This window comes from Amyelois transitella, chromosome 11 (assembly GCF_032362555.1).
Source record: "Amyelois transitella isolate CPQ chromosome 11, ilAmyTran1.1, whole genome shotgun sequence".
NCBI lineage: Eukaryota > Metazoa > Arthropoda > Insecta > Lepidoptera > Pyralidae > Amyelois > Amyelois transitella.
Genome location: NC_083514.1, coordinates 5,945,079 through 5,966,839, shown reverse-complemented (window position 1 = coordinate 5,966,839; position 21,761 = coordinate 5,945,079). Strand labels below are relative to the sequence as shown.

At 35.5% G+C, this 21,761-nt stretch overlaps 1 protein-coding gene across 1 annotated transcript in view; it reads right to left on the bottom strand.

Moving 5' to 3' along the window:
* LOC106134901 (regulating synaptic membrane exocytosis protein 1) overlaps nucleotides 1-17,263 on the bottom strand; it is a 103,622-nt gene extending 86,359 nt beyond the window's left edge. The window contains exons 1-2 of the mRNA XM_060946478.1: nucleotides 17,176-17,263; nucleotides 3,030-3,062 (exon numbers count right to left, since the gene is read on the bottom strand). The gene's annotated coding sequence lies outside the window, so the exon portion shown is untranslated. The remainder of the gene's footprint in view (nucleotides 1-3,029; nucleotides 3,063-17,175) is intronic.
* Nucleotides 17,264-21,761: the final 4,498 nt, after the last annotated feature.

Sequence of the window (21,761 nt, the reverse complement as noted above, 5' to 3'; positions counted from 1 at the left end):
TTATCCACTTCATCTCAATTCGCACATAGAGAGGAAACCAGATAAATGTAGGTATAAGCAGTTTATCTTTGCGACAATGAACTCCTCGAGCAGCAGGACGTATCCGCCATAATGTTTTGGTAGACAACCGCACTAAAATATATTTTGTCCTTTTTGTTTACTGTGTGTAATATTTATTCTACACATTCTAAATAATTCAGATCAAATAAAAAATATTCTATGAAAATAAAAGCCTTATTGAAAAGGACGGGACTTTCACCACGCAACCATAACAACTATTGTGCTTTGTGCCTATTGAAATTTCTTGAGAAATAATTTTGGCAAGATCTTTACAGGCGGCCACCTGCCTGTCTGTCGCTGAAAATAGCAGTTTAAAAGGCGATAAACGACAGACAGTTTGTTCAAGATACTTTGCTTTATGTTGGAAACATTTTATAAGTATTAATAATGGTTATGAACACAAATTAGAATAAGCGGTGACACAAATGTGACTTTGTTAATATTTTATGGTGTTTCTATTTTGTTTCGGTAATTTATTTTTTAATGTAGAGTTATTAAATTATTTTCATCTCTTACAGAGTCCTGCGCAAGCTGCTGCTGCGCCGCTCATATTAGAGATTAAACACGAAGACTAAGGTACACAAATGTTAATCTGTTATAACAACGAAATGAAAACAGGGCTCGATACGTGTAAACATGTTTTCATATTGACCTCGTGATGGAATAAAAGCGTATTTTTGCAAAAATAAAAACGCTTGATGGGAAAAGTTAAATAGAAGACCACACATCGTATCCGGGAACAAACAAAACTGTTCCCTGTTTCCGCTCGGCCTTTGACGTCGTATTGTATTTTAAAATTATTTATTATTCGCCTTTTTCTTTGTTCTGTAAATTGATTAAGGATAATGAAGTGATTTATTTGAAAGGGCTCATTAACGCTATAAACCTATCGACCTCGCCTGTAGCTGTTGGGATGACGTAGCAAATTTTTTACATCTACCTACTTTTTATCACAAAATTTGATTGATTGATGGCTTAACGTGCTAATTGTACTTACTTTCACCTGGCTTTGCTCTTGTGAGAATCCGAGGTGACAACATTCGGTATTAATCCAGTTTTTTATCGACCTGAGTAACGTTGCAAATTTCTTGCAATTATCACACAAAATACTTGGTAGAGAAATAAACACCTTTCCATTCGAACCTCGTTCTATCAAACTTTCTTACATATACGTAACTAGAATACGCCCGCAGCTTCGCCAGTGCATAAAGTCGAATTGATTTCAATTCGGGAATGAGCTTCTGTTCTTATTACATTTATTTACATATTTTAATCAATACCTATTTAAGTATATAAAAACCGATTAACCAAGGTATTTAGCAATTAGGTTGGAAATGTAAACCGTTATTAAGTTTAATGTTAGATGAAAGTATTTTTACCGAAGTAAAATGTTTGATGGAAAAACTTTTAATGGGATTTGATGAACGGAACGCTCTTAATACAAATTTCTTAAAAGCAATTTTCTCAGTTATGAGCCTCGTTTCGACGAATGCTGTAAAAAAACTACTTTTTTGTATTCTTTGACACAATATTTTTATATTTAAAAGTAGCTTCTTTAGTGTATAATTACTAAAGTTATGTTAACTGAGTACACTAACTAATTACACAAAATTAACAATATGTGTCTTATAAGAATATTAAATATGTATTACTTCTTTTAATAATAATAATGAGGTTATCAACTAGACACAACTTTTGAAATAAATCTTATCTTAACGATTAGATACATAACTTAAGTAAATAAATACCTACATGAAAGACTTAAAAAGATCGTAAAACTTAACGACTATATAATTGTAATTTGAAGTTTGAACGACCGTTAATTTTATGATTATTTTCCTTTGATGTGTTTTTTTAACTTAGTACAATTTTCCAAATATCTTATTGTAAGTTTCAAATATAAAATTTGAAGTATGAATTTTTTTACTAAAAGTTTCAACTTATACAATAAAAGTACCTATTTTATCTTGATTTTTCAATCAACGTGATTCTCCCTCACACACAATCTCTTCACGACTCTTCACTCGTCATCATCACTCTTTTAATCTTTTGAATACGGTTCCAAATTATTTTTTTCGTTCATTTGATATTGAATATATATCCAGCCGCAAGCTGTTCGATATACTTTGATCATACAAATAGAAGACCAGGCATGTGCATCCCACGTCTTCTTTGTCGAAATGGATGCGTTTATTATATATTATAGTTATAAATATGCCGTGTGGTTCCTGGCACCAATAAAAAAAAGAATAGGACCACTCCTTGTCACTCCCTTGGATATCGTTAAAGGCGACTAAGGGATAGGCTTACTCGTATTAACTTGGGTGTTCTTCTTTAAGGCAATGGGCTAGCAACCTGCTACTATTTGAATCTCAATTCTATCACAAAGCCAAACAGCTGAACGTGGCCTATCAGTCTTTTCAAGACTGTTGGCTCAGTTTATCCAGCAAGGGACATAGACATGATTATATGTATGTATCTTTGTACGCATAGTTATAAATATAAGAACATGTACTACCAATAATACAACTAGTGTAAACAATTGAACAAAGTTGCGCAGAAAATACGGGTTGGTTGTTTTAGGTCGGCGACATAAATTAGCAACAAATGGCCCAAGTTGCGGCCCTAATGCCAGATTGAGCAGATTAAACGCCCATAAGAGGAAAGCGACAATCGAAGTGAATGGCCGCTTTTTCAGCTCCGTGAATAGCTTTCTAACCAGACGTGAATAAAATCACGATTGCACCCTTCCTATAAATATACACTTGATGGAAGCACACGTCCCAAATAGCCCTACACCTGTGTGACTCGTTTGACAACCGTACTCGTAACTAAACACGGAAAACATTTTAGGATTGTAAATAGATTGTATTTGCACGTACTTTACTGTTACAGTTTTATACGGGTAGGTATATTCAATGATAATGGATTTTTGGGTTTTGATTTCTAATGGAATACAGAAAACTTACCTTGATCTATCAAGAATCTTAATTTCTGTTAACCTGAAAAAAGAGAAAAAATATCAATCAATGATAGTATTACTTAAAATAATAACATAACTCAAATCACAATCATTTGTGTGTATATTGTCGGCCTCTGTGGCGCAGCGGTAGTACGCTTGTCTGTGACACCGGAGGTCCCGGGTTCGAATCCCGGCCAGGGCATGATGAGAAAAGAACTTTTTCTGATTGCCCTGGGTCTTGGATGTTTATCTATATAAGTATTTATTATAAAATATAGTATCGTTGAGTTAGTATCTCGTAACACAAGTTTCGAACTTACTTCGAGGCTAACTCAATCAGTGTAATTTGTCCCATATATATTTATACATGTTGAGAACAATTAATTCGTGAAGTCGTACATACATACATACATAAAATCACGCCTCTTTCCCGGAGGGGTAGGCAGAGACTACCTCTTTCCACTTGCCACGATCTCTGCATACTTCTTTCGCTTCGTCCACATTCATAACTCTCTTCATACAAGCTCGGCGGTTTCGGGTACTTTTGACCTGACCCTTTACCAGGACGTCCTTAATTTGATCAAGATACGTTCGTCCAGGTCTTCCCACTCCGACCTTTCCCTCCACACTCTCCTTGTATATCTGCTTAGTCAACCTGCTTTCATTCATCCTCTCCACATGACCGAACCATCTTAACATACCCTTTTCTATTCCTGTAACTACATCTTCTTTCACATCACAACATTCCCTTATCACGCTGTTCCTTATCCTGTCACTCAATTTCACACCCATCATACTCCTTAACGCTCTCATTTCCACTGCATTTATTCTGCTTTCATGCTTCTTTTGCCATACCCAACTTTCACTCCCATACATTAATGTCGGGACCAACACGCCCCTGTGCACAGCCAGTCGAGCCTTTTTGGATAGTTTCTGACTGCTCATAAAGGCATGCAAAGCTCCATTCACCATGTTCCCCGCGTTCACTCTCCTTTCAATATCACTATCATACTTGCCATCTGATGTAAACTTTGATCCTAGATATACAAACTCTTTCACTTGCTCCACTTTTTCTCCTCCAATCAAAATATTACATGCTGTCATTTCTTTCTCCATTTCAAAAACCAGTGTTTTAGTTTTACTTACGTTCACTTTCATTCCTTTCTCTTTTAAAGCTTCATGCATTTACCATCTCCTGTAACTCCTCCGCTGATGACGCCAGTATAACCTGATCGTCGGCATAGAGCAGACATTTGACGAGTAACTCATTCATCCTTAATCCACTTTTAGACTCTTTCAAATCTGTCAAACAGCTATCCATAAATAGGTTGAACAGCCACGGTGACGCAACACATCCTTGCCTAACGCCTTTCTCAATCTTAAACCACTCAGTGTGCGCTCCGTTTATCCTGACACAAGCACTCGAATCCTCATATAAGGATTTCAGTGCTCGTATTAAGAGACTGCTCACCCCATGCATAGAAAGTGCTGACCACAATTCATTCCTCTCAACTCTGTCATAGGCCTTTTCCAGATCTACGAATGTGCAATAGACTTTTTGACTCTTGGCCAAAAACTTTTCGGCTATGCACCGCAAGGAAAAGACCTGATCAGTACATCCCATTCCCTTTCGAAATCCCGCTTGAGCATCCCATATTTTGTCATCAGTTTCATTCCTGACTCTATTAATCAATACCTTAGCATACAATTTGCCGACGACGCTAAGCAGGCTTATACCACGATAATTTTTGCAGTCCAGCTGTGACCCTTTTCCTTTGTAAAGTGGCACGATAACAGCCTTACACCAATCTTTTGGTACTCGGCCGCTTCTCCAACACAAATTGAAAAGGCAGTACAACTGACTAGCTACTACGCCTTTTCCTGCTTTAAGCATCTCGACCGACACTCTATCACACCCAGCAGCCTTTCCCGCTTTCATACTCTTAAGTGCTTCCACAATTTCGAACATTTCAATTTCGCCTTCCATCTCATTCTCTTTTTCTTCGCTATAGCAGAAATCTTTCTTATTTCCTTCCTTTTTTTCAAATAAACTTTCAAAATAGTCCTTCCATATCTTTAGTACACATTCTTCTCCTTTCACAACGCTACCATCCTGGCATCTGATCCTAGTCAGCTCTCTGGTTATAGTATTTCCTCGGGCTGACCTTACGGATTTCCAGAATACTTTCAGATTTGACTGAAAGTCTTCTGATAGCCTTTTATCAAAATCCTCTTTATACTCTTCTTTCTTTCTAATCACAGCTTTCTTAACCAAATCTTTCAATTTCTTATATTCCTTACGTGCTTCATTCACATCTTCATCTATAACCTCTTGCATTCTTAAGTTAGCTTTTGCTGCTAACAAATCCAGCCATGCTTTCTTCTTTAATCGCACAAGTTCTTGCACATCTTTACTCATCCACGCATTTTTGTGATTTTTTCCTTTCCTTCTTCTACTTACACCACACACTTCAACAGCTACTTTCACAATTCTTTCTTTAAGTTCCTTCCATCCATCTTCAATATCGCTCATTTCATCTAAATCTTCAAATTCATCCTTCAGTCTATTAATATACTTCTTACCTACATCCATATCTTGCAAATTTTCCACTTTTACTCTTTCCAAAGCGCTGGTTTGCTCCCTTACCCTGTGCCGCCAGCGATTGAAGATACCCCTTATCCGGGATATCACCAGTAAATGGTCCGAGTCAATGCCAGCACCGCGATATGCACGGGTCACTTTGTTCTTCAATCTTTCATCTACAATCACAAAGTCTATCATACTTTTTAAAATACCTTCCACTCTTGTGTAGGTGTGGATCTCTTTATGTTGAAACATTGAGTTCGACACAAAAAGATCCCACTCTAGACAAATTTCTAATACACTTCTTCCATTATCATTCACCTTTTCGTCACCAAACGCACCAAGCACCTTTTCATATCCATCACGCTTTACGTGAAGTCGTGTATGTGTAGTTTAATGTATCATTCGTGCTGAAAGCAAATTAATAAAATTAGACATGAAAGTACACAAAACTGAGAAATAAATTAGAGTAAATAGTCAAAAATATTTGACAGATATCCGAAAAGTTTCGTTAATCTACATGACTTTAATTACGAAAATCTTGGCCATTTTTCCCGTTTTCCCTTAAACGTAGCTACAAAGTTTTTGTGAGACTTTTTATGGAGTTACATTTAAGTTAAGCATTTTTCTCCAGTTCTGATCTGCTGAGTCGGACATCTGTAGCAATAAAGTGGGGAACTCAGCGAACAAAATTTCTAAATGAAAATTACACTTAGGTTCAAAACATTCGCCAAGATCTCGTAAAAGGGGAACAGACGGAAATGAAATTTCATTTCACTCGGCGGGCACTCAACGGCATCACTCGTGCAGCCACAGCGTCGCCGGCCGACCGGACCGAGCCTCTGCTTATTTTATTTTTATAAAATATTATTAAAATAATAGTAATAAAAGAAACGACTTCAGGATATGTAAGAGGTTTAGGAATTTGTTTATATCGATATTATTCTGAACAAGCAAGATGTCGGAAATGTATAAAAAGACTGATGAATGTAGATGAAGCATGGTTATTTAATATGCACGCTTAAAGCGAAAAATCCCGTGGATGTTCGTTCCCGCGGGAATTATCTAAAAGCACCCTTAGATCATATGAGGGATCCTCCTACGTACTCCTACTTCAAATTTTAAATCTCTTGATCCAGCTTTTTGGATTGAACGTTGATATGTCTGTGAATCCAGGCAATATATCTGCTTATATGGTATGTAGATTATGATCACGATCGCTGCCATTACTTATCTATACTATAAAATTAGCCGTGGCGGCGAGTGGATCTGGCAATTAGTCAATAGCAGCAATAATCTGTTAGAGACAAAAGGGAGAACGCCGACTTAGTAGATTGATAGCTCGAGCCTGCCCTGGCTCCGCTCCGGGTCAATAAGGTTCGACGGGGATTAGCAAGTTCCTTAAGTTTAACTGATAAACTAGTTAGGCATTATTAAGATACTACTCAATAAAATTGTTAAACCTAAAGCAAAATGTTCTTTTGTCTCGGAATGAAAACATAAGGTAACAAAAAAATTAACTTATCAATCATTGTGTTTTTTGTGTACATGTGAACTTTATACCCGATAGATTTATTGGTGACCCGTTTTCGGCAATTTGGCGAGTAGTAAACGTCGCTAGTGATACGAAGCTGGTACGTAACAAGTTACATGCTCGTATGTGCGATAACTCGTATCGCGTGTTCCTGTCACACTAACTTATTGACTGCCTAAACTAATGCTTGGATATGTACGTGGGTGTGAATTCGTTTGCGAATTTAGCACTGACACGAACGACTGTTATAGTGTTCTCGCGACTTCTAATATTTAAAGTTTTCCCTTCATAATTTGAAGCAAAGCATCGACAAGCGATGTAGGTTGTAGGTTGTTGTACCTATTCTTCACAAAAGTATATAAACTCACTACAGCTATGTAGATGTGTACCGGTTATTCTTTTTTATGCACATTAGTTGTAATGCTCATCGCGAGGAACTCTGCACATTCAGGCAAATTCATTTGTGATTGTAATCGAAGTTATGTGAGCTTCTTCTTTAAAAATAAAATGACTACGGTGTTTATTCACAGGGAGCTATAAATAGCCACAACGAGGAAATTAATTTCGGGTACCTAACAAAAAACATCAAGCTGGATGAGATTACAAGGCATGTAAACAACAAGGAAAAAGGCTAAGAAATTATTAACTGTATGATAAAGGACAAGCAGAAGTCGATTGTCTGATGTCTTTATTGAAGATCGTCGCCGGAACTGCGGTAGGTATACTTGGGTGGGAACGTGCTTAGTCCGAACTTTAATGTGACTGTTAATCTGTCATTTCTTGGACGTTCAGTTTTATTTATGAAGTGATTTATTTTATAATAATGAACTATTTCGATCGGTCATCCCTAGGTGCATAGCTTCCGAGGAAAATTTTCTCTTTTGTCATTGAGTTTGCTGACACTTTGTAAAGCTTATAACAAGGTGTGTTTGAGACAGAATGAAGATTATATAAAAAGCTCTGTTACCGTTAATGAGAGAGTGACTGACGTTTAACATACAACACAGTCGAAACTACTGATTGTAGAAAGCCTACGGTTTTTTAAAAACTGAAAATTCTCAAAGTTCCTTTAACAGTGGAATTTCGCATGTACAAAGACGCGAGTAAATCTAATTAAACTAATTCGTTGGAAAACACAAATATAGTCTACGCTACACTACGCGTATAAGGTTTGTCGAAGGAAAGTTTGAGGACAACCTAAATGTTATAAACTGAACCTAACATCAAAGGAAAGCCACATAAAGGCTGACTCTTAAAAGCCGATGCGCAGAAGAACGGAAAACTTATATCAACAAGAAAACCCGATTTTAGATTAGAAAATGTCACATATTTGCAAAGGTATATTCTTCTATCACTTCTTCTCACCGCTATCGCTAACGCATTTTGATTTTAATTTTATAATTTAAAAAATAGGTATGTTTAAATATTTAAAGATAGTATTTTATTATCTAAATTACATAACTGATTTATCAATTCACATCCGATACTATTTGGATCTAGAGATTTGCATCTGAAAACAGCCACATGTGTATTTGCCATTTCAATAACAATAAACTACCCGAACATAAACCTTTTCAAGCCGCTGCGGATAAAGATGAGAAACATTCTCCATCCTCCGGATATGTAATAATAATAAATAACGTACATAAAAATATCCGGCGCTAAGGCGTCAGTTAGCCAGTTCTGAAACAGCTGGCCGATATTGGCATGCTCAATACGTCCCATGCTTACAAATACAGTGCCCCGACAAATCGATACCAACTAGCTGCCATACTGCTGTTACAGTTATTATGTATTGCAATACACACAATTGTAATGATATTGAATACAAAAGAGAACCTTTTCTGACACAATAAACCTCGATACCCCCAAGCTTTCTTTGTCTTTCTAACAGCGGTCACGTCTGCTTCGCTGGTAGTTTTCATTATTGGCATAACAAGGTGAAATGTACGTGACCAATATCAAATGTTGTTGAGATCTGACGCGTCATCTCTTATTTATAATTTACTAGTTTTAGCCCGCAGTGCTGCCCGCATGAAAAGTACCCTATGTCCTTTTTCGCACTATACTAAGAAGTCAAACGAAGCCAGGGTAAAGGAAAAATCCCAATTGTCGATATTAAAAAAGCCAAAGTAAATTCGATTGTTACCTCTTTACAATTAAACACTTATATGTTAATTATTCTTGACTTCTTAGAAATAGAGTTCAAAAAAGTTACATTTTAAAACCCACACAGTAAAAATCTTCAAATCGCATATCAATTCTATCACCATTAGGTAAACATGTTTAATATAGAATTATAAGAAAAACAACATAAGTCTTTACGATATTTGGGAATGAAATTCACTCATAAGCGAACAAATATAAGAATGACTTGTGCAAAATTAATGGTTTTTAGTAACCAGCACACGTTGCGTTGCCCACGCCTGGCCCTTAGACATTACCAAAATTATTTTTTCTTTTCAAGTTGGAAAACAATTACGAAAACAAAAATGAATGTATATTTGACACTTTTAAAATGAAAGTCATAAAATTTATGCAATTACATTTAAAATTATATGTTTGTAATGTTAAGTAAGCTAATACGAGTATGATGTTCATTTTTCTTTCAATTCCTAACCAAAATGTTACTTAACGGGACGTATGTTTATAAAATTTTTGTGTCATATTTTTTTTACTTTACATCTATAGCGCTATGCTAGAAAAATAGCATAGCGCTATTATATATATATACATAGGATTTTCTTCTATCATATCGACCATTCATTTAGCAAGTACGAGTACTAACCATGTCCACAACTCTGCATAGTAATAAAACGGACACATGGCCAAGTAGGGACTTCGAGAAAAGTTAGTGCCAGGTACTTCTGTGCACCACTTCCTAGCGCGGCGATCATAAAATGCAATTTTTCGGCTAAGTGTCCTGTCCATATTGCTGTGAGCCGCTCTAGGTAATGGGCCGTGGTCGGCCTAAGCTAGTCTGAAGTAGAACCTAGAACCATGAAACATGGAACAAAGGGCACAAGCATGACAAATGGAAGCTGTCAATCTTTAAAGTGCTAATTACTCTGGATTGATAGTTGTTTGTGCCTGTGCTAAAAACGCCTTTACCTAAAGCTGGTAGTTTGTAGAGTCATTGGCTACTCCGACCCCACTCTTCAGTTGAGTTATGGCGCCTCCTTGGGGTGGGATCCACCGCGCCGTGCCCGTGGAGCGTTAGCATATCCCGTCCATCCCGTCAGCTTCAGGCGAGTTTTAATCCTACATAATCGCTCGTAGCTTATACACGACATTATTTTCTACAGCAATTCCAAGTCCTATTTTTCCCATTTTTTTGTAAAAATTACACATGCATGGCATGAGAATATGTAATTTATGGAGATATTACATAAAGTCACATATCTTAACCTAAATATGTACGAATGAACAACACTTGAAAATAACTACTTTCTTGCCTGCTAATAACCGATAACCGTTACCCACGATTTTTGCCAAGAACAGTGTAGCTTTTCAACAATGAATACATTTTAAGTCTATCATGTACTTCTTATTTAACCGTGCACACAACAAACGAACATACAAATTGCTAATAGAATGTTGAGTGAGGCATTTTATCTTGTTTATCATAATACAGAAATATTTTGCCGTCTTTTATAAGATCGTGTTTTGTATTTATCCAACATTGTTATTTTTATTTGGTTCAATTGTAATATTTATTGGATTTTATTAAATAAAAGAAAGAATTGAACGAGAGTGGTCGTGTTCGTGCATATATTAATTTTTATTGGCATTGTACACAACGTATTTTCCAAAAACAATAACGAACTCTGCGCCTTTTTTTCTGACAACTCGATAAAGAACTCACCCTGAGCTGAGATACGGGGAGATTAAAACTACACAGGCCTATATAAATAGGTAATCTCACCAAAAATTATATAATAATTATGTATAAGTATAGAATAATACACGTAGAATTATTCTGAACGAACTAATCATAAAATAAATAACCAATCGAATTACCAATAGACAGTAGGTGATTTTTTCGTATACGAGATATATGTTTTACGAATTACGACCACAGAAATAAACTTGCTGCTTAATGCAAGGTTCGGGAAAGCTCAAATCCTTTTTTTGATTGTTGTTCCATAGGTTGGTAAAAAAGGAACGAAAAATTTTATGTCAAGGTTTTGCGCACTTTGTAAACCAAAATTTCGTTTAGCTTTTTCTAGGCTCAAGAAAGAAAGTAGGTTGATTGGAAAATACTATGAAAAAAATAATAAGCCACATTTACAGGCAGTATCGGTGTTGGTAACTTAATGAAACAACTTATTTACCTTATCTATACTTCAACGATTTACGGCACTATTCACGCCTGAAACTTTTGAATTATATTACCCAAGACGCCAATTTCCCTTTATTTCTATCGTGGATACCCCACGCGCTCTCATTTACATACACTTTGCTGACCCAACACCGATAAAACCCTTTTTATCGTAGTAAAAAAGGATTTCAGAGGTTCAACGTAGAATACTTTACTATTTAATTTGATAAAAAATGTTACATTGCCTTGAAAAGAAATGTAACTTAAATGAAATGTCAACCAAGCGTAACGATTTCTTATAAAAATTATTATATTTAAGAGTAACTTCTAAACGCAATACTAGGCATAACTTGTAAAACATTAATTTAATATATCAATGCACTTCAACATTTTAGATACGTAAGAATTGTATATTCGATATAATTTAATTAAGCTAAAATTATTTGAATAACAGATAAGTATATGTCAAATAGCTGAACGTGGCCATTCAGTCTTTTCAAGACTGTTGGCTCTGTCTAGCCCACAAGGGATATAGACGTGACCATATGTATGTATAAGTATATGAAACATTTCCATCTGAAGCTTTCGCCTTAAGTTAATAAGTAACCTTTATGACGTTTTAAATATGAAAAATATATGAATATTAGTTATTAAATAAATATTAATTACCTTTATATTAAAACTATTTTAATAAATTCTTAAAGAGTCTTACATTAAGACATACATAAAATCTACTGCGGCCCTTTTGTTACAAAAGTTCTGTTCAACAAAAAAGGAATACAAGAGTTTTGAAATAGACATTTAAGTCGAAGATAGACAACTGATTTGCATACCAAACAGTGAATGTGGAATACCATAGAATACAAATGTAGAATAAGAGAATTTACACCGGTGTGCAATTAACTAACAGTTTCGTATTTGTTTCTTATCATACCGTTTTCTAAGATAAAGGACAACTTATTTTCATGCAAACTCAGACTCAGAGATAAGAAGAGATATTCATAAAAATATTAATTTAAATTTACTTTCTTAGAAAACACTTCTTACATGAGCACAAAGTGAAAATCGGAAATACCATCTGATGAGAGAGATAAATGAATATATTTCTCTTAGCTTTCTCCTAAACTATTAATTGTCAATCTTCATTATTTCAAGTAAAAATTGCTAAAACAGTTTCCTTGACATAAAATACTACACAACATAAAGCTTTTAAACTAATGCTATACAAAGATCGCTATTCGAGCGTGGCATTCGAAGTTCCCGAATGAACCCATAAAGGATAAATAGTAACGAATGTTCAGCGAATATAAAAGCTAAACAAATGCACAGTTTTCCATTTGGGTGGCTTCAATAAAAATTCGCTGATCATCGACAACGGGCCGGGGCCCCGGGCTGATCTGAGAGGCGTGTCTATCCAACCATTTATTCTCGAACATTCGTCTTCAACAAAACATTATGGTACTAGTTAGTTCTTATCCCGGATTTGGACAATGTTACAAAACAACAAACGAAGGCCCCTTTTGATAATATTGTAACTTTTTAACACCTAAATTTAATTATCTACACGGCCTCCTAACTTATTTGAACAATTACTAGACATAATAAATTAAAATACAATTCGTGTTAAAATTTTTAGAAAAAAAAGAGCCTGTTTTTTCATTAACTAAGTAAGTAGGTATATGCTGCGAAATTTTATCAAAATTGATCAAATAGTTTATCCGTGATAGACAAACAGATAAACAGACTTCGTTAAGTGTCATCGCACCATAAAGAACAATTTTAATTCAACAATTTATTCACAACCGGGTTCGTAACCTAAGGACACGGTAATATAAGATGTTTCATGCCAAACGACTTCTTAGGGCGATAAAAGTCCATCCCTTGTAATCAAAAAGAACATGAAAGCTGGCAGCAAATGAATCGTTAAAATCTCATTTCCCACACAAAATATCATAGCGAGTCTCCTCCAAATGAGTGGGTATTGAAAGTAATGACTATGTGGACGGTAAGGGCAACTCATCTTTACGGCCATAAGCGCCCAGTCATGTGATTTTAATTAAGCAATTAACAACGTTATTGCCCGTCGATTGTACTTCATTCTGACATTTTCTTGATAAATTGATGCCTTACATAATAGATAATATAGTTTTATGACTTTTTGGTGGGATGACTTGCCGAGGTATTTTTTTGATGTTAATTTTCTTTATCGTCAATATTGTAAATTATTATATAGTCGTAAATTAATGATGTTCATAAAATTTGATCTAATTTTAAAGTATCTATGTTTGTTTTATTTTCTATTTTGTTTGTATTTTTTGTCAATGATTGAGTAGTACTTTATAGCTATAAATAATAAATAGAAATTTTTAACAAGTATCCTGTCTTCAAGTTTAGGTTTCTTTGCTGACACAAAATATGACAAAATTTATTCAAACCTATTTTCGACATTGCAACACAAAATTAATCAAAACTATCGTAAAATAGTCAAGGAAAAACCAAAAATCCTTCATGATATTCAAGCAGATAATATGTTTAATATTATCTACTTACACCGCTTATACTCAATATATACCTATCCTAGAGATCTAAAATAAACTGAATAAATAAGAATAAATTCTGTATAAAAGCGAAGCATATTTACTTTGAGACTAAACAATTAAATATTATAAACTTATACTTATTCATTATATTTATTTATATCAACTCTATTTATAAAGTAATATAAATAAATATGTTTCTTTTAGAGAGTCGTCAAATGATAAGATAAGTGATGATTTAGGATATTTAGCTACATTACTGTAAAAGACTTACTCGCTTATATTATTAGAACTATCATTGCCAAACTTAAAACAATTGTAAAAGTATTCAAACAAATGGGACAACAAATCAAGCCTGTCCTTGCTAATGCGATGTCTACAGTGAAAGCCCGACAAGCCAACAGCGCAATTAGAACGGGCAGGGCGCACGTTTCAGGTGAAGCACAACCTTCGTAGATAAGCCCTTTTATTGTGTCCACCGGTCGAGCCTGCCTTTATCTTTTTATTGCCGCTCGGGACGACATTAGCAATATGCTCCACCAAGTTATGGACTAAGCGAACGCTGGAAGGGAGCAATTACTTTTTTACTGAAACGGCTGCGTTACCGTCAAGCCTCCAAATTGTAATCACCGCTTCGGGTAACATCAATTTAATGGTTACCCTACTTTTACTTGTGTTTGTTTATCGGGTTTTATATATTGCACATACGATTTAAGAGAAATATAATTATCATAGGAAATGACACGAATTCAGCTATCCCCGAAATAAATCAAGATCGATACTTGTGTTTAGAATGCTAACTTGGGGATAAAAAGTCATGCCTCATGAAAATTTAAAAAGTTTATTTTTCATCTTGCATTGACCGGGATTTGAAAACGGGTTTAGAAACAAGCACTCTACTTCCTACATGCCAACAAAATTATACTAGGTATTGGCTTTTATTCATAATTAGAAAATATCATATATGCCTCAGTTCATAGATTATACCTAGGTACCTCATATCATTCTCAACTTATGAGTTCAAGTCTCGGGTTTCAATAAAGCCAGCTTATAAGTGATAGGTTCTCTTAAAGTTGTGAAAAGTTTTAATAAGTATTAACGATCAAACTCTTTCTTTATTTTATTTTTTAGATTACGACGTCGTTGACTACCAAAGAACTGAAAACGTTTCTCAAAAATTCTCATCTGGCCCTTAACTCAGATGGTTGACTTGGTTGTAACGATCAATATATTTGGTTGTTTTTCTTCATTCATACATATAGTCATGTTTAAAGACAGGGCCAACAGTCTTGAAAAGACTGAAATGCCTCGTTGTGTGCCACTGTGGTGGGCCACATAGGCCGTAAAAAGTGTATTACTGAAAGTGTAGTGATCTGTCACACAAATAGATACATACATACATACATATAAGTCTAAATGACAGAATTGAGATTTAAACAGTGACAGGTTGCTAGCCCATTACCTACAAGAAGAATCACAAGTTTATAAGCCTATCTCTTAGTCGCATTTTACGACATCCATTGGGAAGAAGAAGTTCTATTCTAAAGTGCCGGGAACCACGCGGCAAAACATAGGTACATAAATAAATACATACATACATAAAGTCACGTCTATATCCCTTGTGGGGTAAACAAAGCCAACAGTCTTGAAAAGACTGAAAAGCCACGTTTAGCGTATGGCTGTGTGTGTTTTAATTTTATTCGTTGCAGGAAGCACACACTTATTCTAATAAATCAAAACGTCCTATACAAAAAATCTTAATTAAAGTATCAATTCTATAAAACCTTTTGCCTTTTAATTCAGACCTCTGTGATTATTACTTTTAATTGTCGTTATGGTAACTCATTGCAATTGTATTCAATCGTATCTACATTTTAAGAGGACATAAGTGTTCTCCATCTTTATACGTGACTATAACTAAAATACTTTGTAAGCAGGGTTTGAATAACTGTTAAAAATTGGTATTGTTATTACTGTCAAACAGGGTTACCGTTATAAGTTCAGTACCGTTATGCTGGGTATCGATATTTTTGGCGTCATTATACTCATAAAACGTTACCAGTCAAATTAACAGTAAAAGGTATCGGTAAGACTGTTTAACGTTACTTAAAAGGAACGCGTGCGCGGCACGGATAGGCAACAACGCATATCGATATTGGTATCGTTATCTTAACGTTAATTAGTAACGATATATAACGTAATTGAATATCGTTATATAATGTTATAAGATTACATTGCCGATACACGCCTATAACGGTATTAATCATAACTTTCAAAATATCTTTATATGCCGTTAGTTTTAGTGTTAATTTGGTAACATTAACAAGCCCTGCTTTTAAGTACAACAGCTATGGAACTATATTTATAAAGGTTCCGTTCCATTATTTTTTTCCCCTCTTATGATAAACTTAAATAGGCAAGGTCTTTAATCTTTTGAAAGATTGATAGTAAATTATCGTAGTATTTTTTTAAGTTACGTAGTTTACTTACTTTATTAATAAATGAATTACTTTAATGACGAAGTTAGATATAACTTTAAGTTTTTTCTACTTATAAGTTGACTTAGCCGAAAAAAGCAAAGGATTTAATCAATCGCCTCTGTTATCCCAACCGAAGCCATTAATTGACGTTTGGCCTTAATCAACATAATTATAATTTCCAATCCAATTTAATTCATTTGACTTCAATTGTGTATAAATAGTGATTAGAAAGGTACCGTGTCACGCAAACACAACAAAATAATTGACATCACGAAAATAGAACACGCAAGCGAATCGTAGGTAATCGCAATTTGACGGTAAGATACTCCAGTGACATTGAGAATCATGCAGAATACTACAAACATGGGGAAAAGATATTGAGCGTTACTCGTCATGCATTCAACAGGTATAGGAATGAAATTTGACGTCAACCAAGTTGTTAAACCATACGACAATTATTAAGCGATATAATAATATCCTATAATAATGAATAAAAATTTTGAATTTGAATTTGAATTTGAATAAGAGTAGTGACATCCATCAAAAATTATGAGGGCAACTAGAAGCGCCCCTAGCGGCGGTGGCGCGCGGTCGGAGCGGCGGCGGCGCCGGAGCGGGCGCGGGCGCGCTGCCGACGTCGTCACGGCTCGTCCATCGGACTATACATAAGCAATTAAGTCCGCTAGGTGCTACTTACGCGGGCAGAACGGTGCGAATCGAGGCGAAACACTTGTTGTGGCGTGTGTGAGGCCGCGTGGCCGGGCTGCGGCAGACTGTTGCTCCCGGGCGCGCTTCACTTGTTACGCCACCCGCCGCCCTGCGCGCTGCGCCGCCCGCCCGAGCCCCGCGACCCCGCCTCACCACCCGCCACCGATATCACGGCTCCTTCACTTCGCAGCATCCTTCTTACTCACTCAGGTACGGCGGCCACCAGAAAACGTATTTCTCAGGTGTCACCCGTCTTAAGCACTTCTAATCAAAAATTTTACATAGGTGTAAAAAGCTTATCTTATTACTTAAGTTATACAAAAAGACATATAAATCTAGCACCTATCTAGGTGCCTCTACTCTTCTACCTACCTAAAATGTAATGGTAACTTTGAAGGTCACGTCATCGGAACGTGCACCGCTTTTCGTAGATTTAAGGTAGGTACCTACTTCATTGTTACTGTCCACATTATCTTATTAGAACACATGATAAACTACAATAAGTATTCTAAATAGTAAGTTTTGTAGTTTCACCATTTTGATTCGACATCATTATTACACATAAATCGAGCAATAAAACTGATATCGATACAGAAACGTAACCTAATAAAAATATAAACAAGCGCGAGTCATGAAAATTTAGGTATTATGGTCCCGTACAAACTTTATTGTAAAAACTACACTTCGCCCGCGGCTCGGCTCGCGTGTGAGGTACCCTATGGCCTATTTTGTATTCCATAATACATATATGACTGCAAAATTGTATAGAAAGTAGATTTGAAGTAAAAGACGGACAATCAAACAAACATGTTTTTACATTTATAACATTAGTATATATCACCAACTTTTAATTATTATGTTATCTTAATCTTATAAGACAGCTGTATAAATGCGAAATCTGTGTTCGGTGCGAGACGGCGGCATTCCTACAGGTTCAAGTACAAAATGACATTTCTATTGTCGTATATTATTAGATGAAGATAATTTATTTGCCAAAACACGAGTATATATCGTACACGTATATACAATATAATATTCAGATTCCTATGTAGTAACTATTCCTTCCTTACATTTCGAGAAACCGTAGTACTTACTAGTTGATTGATAACTTCGCGTGGTTCTCAGCAAATGGATCTTGATCGGAGCTGGCAAGCAACAACGTGGTCTTACAAGAGTTTCCGTTTTTATTAATGGAAACAATACCCTAACACGAGCCTACAGCGTAAAGGTCGAACTGATTCCGATGGAGTATGATAACATTACGTCGTGACCTGCGATATCGAACTAAATCGGAAATATTTATATCGGTATTGACATTTCAACAATTCGCTCAATATCCAAATCCAAACCAGTATCCTAAGAAATTAATATTTCTATGCATTTTTCACATATATCGATAATAGAATTGAGATTCATCAGCCCCCTCATTTTTACCTTTCCTCTCTTTTCACTTCGAATTTATTTGCAGAGTAAGAGAAGAAAGGAAAACAAGACATATGTTCTATCAATGTTCGTGAATCGACCCCCAGATAGTAACTGGTTCCTAGCCCGACATCTCAAAGAAGAATCCCAAGTTTAGAGATAGATAGATAGATTTTTACAATCTGCTCGAAAAAAGCAACTCAGCATGGAAACTATTTTTTGATGTAAATATATTCAAAGCTTAAATTAAACTCAGTCGAACAAACCGAGTTTTATTCGTAAATCTCTTGGGAATCCCCACTGTCTCAAGGAACCATAAAATGTGACATAATATTAAGGTAAATTGGTATGAGATGTCTTTTTTATGATTGTTTTAAGACATATGACATTTTTTTCTTTACACTCGTTGAAGTCGAGATTTTAACAAATTACGCATACCTACTTAATAGAATTTCATATTAACTACACTTTAAAAATATTATAATAATTTTTTTTAAAGTTAAATTTATTGTGAACAAGTCATCGCCCGCGGTAAACTAAAACTCATTTTCCCATACCCATGGGAATTACGAGTACCTACCTGAAAAAGTATCCTAATAAATTGCCTCAGATAAAATAATTACATACATACATATAATTACGTCTATATCCCTTGCGGGGTTAACAGAGCCTACAGTCTTGAACAGTAAAAGTTTTAATAATAATAATTAACTAAAATTTACACATATTAACACAAAATTATAAGAAAATCAATGTCTTAGTGCAGAAAATAGATTATATGTTGGACAACGGATATCTCAAAGTTAACTCATTATGTATCAGGCCCACCGGTCTCTAAGACCAAATAGCGAAATACTACCAACGTGAATTTAAATAAACTGTTTATAATTATAACCACATTGTTTTCGGTTCAATCTCAACTCTTATACGAAACCTCAAACAGTGCGGTTTGAACTTCCTAATAGTTTCTAACAACAATGTAATTTTTGTTGCGGTAAAATGGACCAGCGGATTTTGGTTGAAGTACAGGCTACGAGAAGTCGTATATGCCCGGGATAGGAGCTACGACGTAGCAATAATACGGTTATTGCATAGAGAAGCGCTCAATGACCCAGTACCATCTTTTTTATCGACCCTGCTTTTTTTAAGTAGCAAATTGATATATTATTATTATATCCGGTATAGATATATTTATGTACCAGCGTTCGCCCGTGACTTCGCCCGCGCGATTGTACCCTTATTGTTTGTTCTTTAACTTTCCTTTTTTTTTTTCATTATATTAGTTGGGAAGAAGTAGTCGTGGAATTTAGTGCTCAACTGCTGACCTCTCTGGAGAGCAGACTCAACTAAGTGAGGGCAAAGTACCTTTTGCGGGGCTCTCTAATGGAGTTACACTATCATCTTCAAAACGAAAAAAGTTTATAATTATAAGAACTCATATGTAGTGCATCAATTTTTAAAAAACAGTCGAGTTATTTAGTGAAAAAAATCTGCTTTGAGACGCGAGGTTCTCTGCCTGGAATGGTCTAAGTAAAGGTTTTTGCACGAATCGACTCATCTGACGTCCTCCGTAATATAATATTACAGAGGACCTATGTTGGATCATGGTTGGGCATCCAGTACCCTGGATGAGAAAAATTCCTCACGGAGTATTCCCTCAGCACTGCGGCTTATTTCTTAAATCTATCTAAAGGATTTGAAGTGAAATTGGGTGTGACACTTTGTATTAAAATCATATGACTGGCTGTCACATACGGACGAACACGCAACGTGATGAAACTACAAGGGTTACGTTTTAGACATATGTCTGCGGAACGCTAAATGCTTTTTAATTTAACAATTATACAATTAAGAAGACGGGTAAAATGGTTTTTAAATAATATGTTGATTTTGTACCTTTACGATTATTAATCAGTATCTATCATCTCACCATTATTCGCATGAGATGTCTATAGAGAATGAAGAGTGAAAATGTGACTTCAATTTAGTGTAGCGGGCGGCGGCTGAAAGATTGCTATAATCCGTCCAATTAGGCGATCAGCACGTACTCATCTCTACATTCGCAAAGTGCTAAAAACTTACTTCCACTAATGCACTTTTGTTTTTCATTGATGTGGTGGTCTTATTCTAAAGTTCCGGCCGGGACACGTGGTACGCATTTGTTCCTATAATAGAACTACTTATCACTTTCCCATAGATGTCATTAAAGACGACTAAGGGAAAAGCCATAAATGTGGCTATTCCCTTAGCCAGTTACAATTTCCATTCAATATATATTCTAGTGCCGTGTGGTTCTCGCCACCAATAGAAAAAAGAATAGGACCACTCCATCTCTTTCCCGTGGATGTCGTAAAAGGCGATTAAGGGATAGGCTTATAAACTTGAGATTCTTTTTATAGGCGACAGGCTAGCAACCTGTCACTATTTGAATCTCAATTCTATAATTAAGCCCGACAGCTGAACGTGGCCATCAGCCCTTTTAAGATGTTGGCTCTGTCTACTCCGCATGGGATATAGACGTGATTGTATGTATGTATATATTCTAAATATTCTTAAGTCGTTGGTGACTTTCTCTCATCTTCGAGTATTCCCAATCCGAATAGCATTTTTATTACCGATTTCCTATATTATTCCGATTTCTATGGGTTTTTTGTAGTTCTACCTATCCGTTTACCAAATCAGCCAATTTCCTTAAGGAAGTCACTCGTAAAACCCAGTCAATATTTGCACTACATTAGTACACACCTTCACATAATGAGCGTACCCTCAACCCACGCTTCTGAGGTACTTTAAACATTCTTAACGCGTACATTTACACAAAATTCTTATTTGCATTAGGTTTAGCCTCCCTTCACCCTACATCTTTATAAAGCTTGCTTTATAAGGATAAAAACAGCTCTATTAACCTTCGCTAGGGACTAAAAAAAATTAAAACCTCTTACTAGCACAATCGTATGAGTTTTCAGCATAGAAATCTGAGTCATTCAGATTTCTAAATCACAGAAATCTGAATAACTCGGATTGTTTTCTTCGAGTTTTAAATATTCTTTTTTTATTTCACTGTCTATCACACTATTTCACACTTGCACTGTGTTCATACAATTTATATTGCCAGAGAGGGAAAATATTTAGGTGCCTTTAGGTACCTTAATT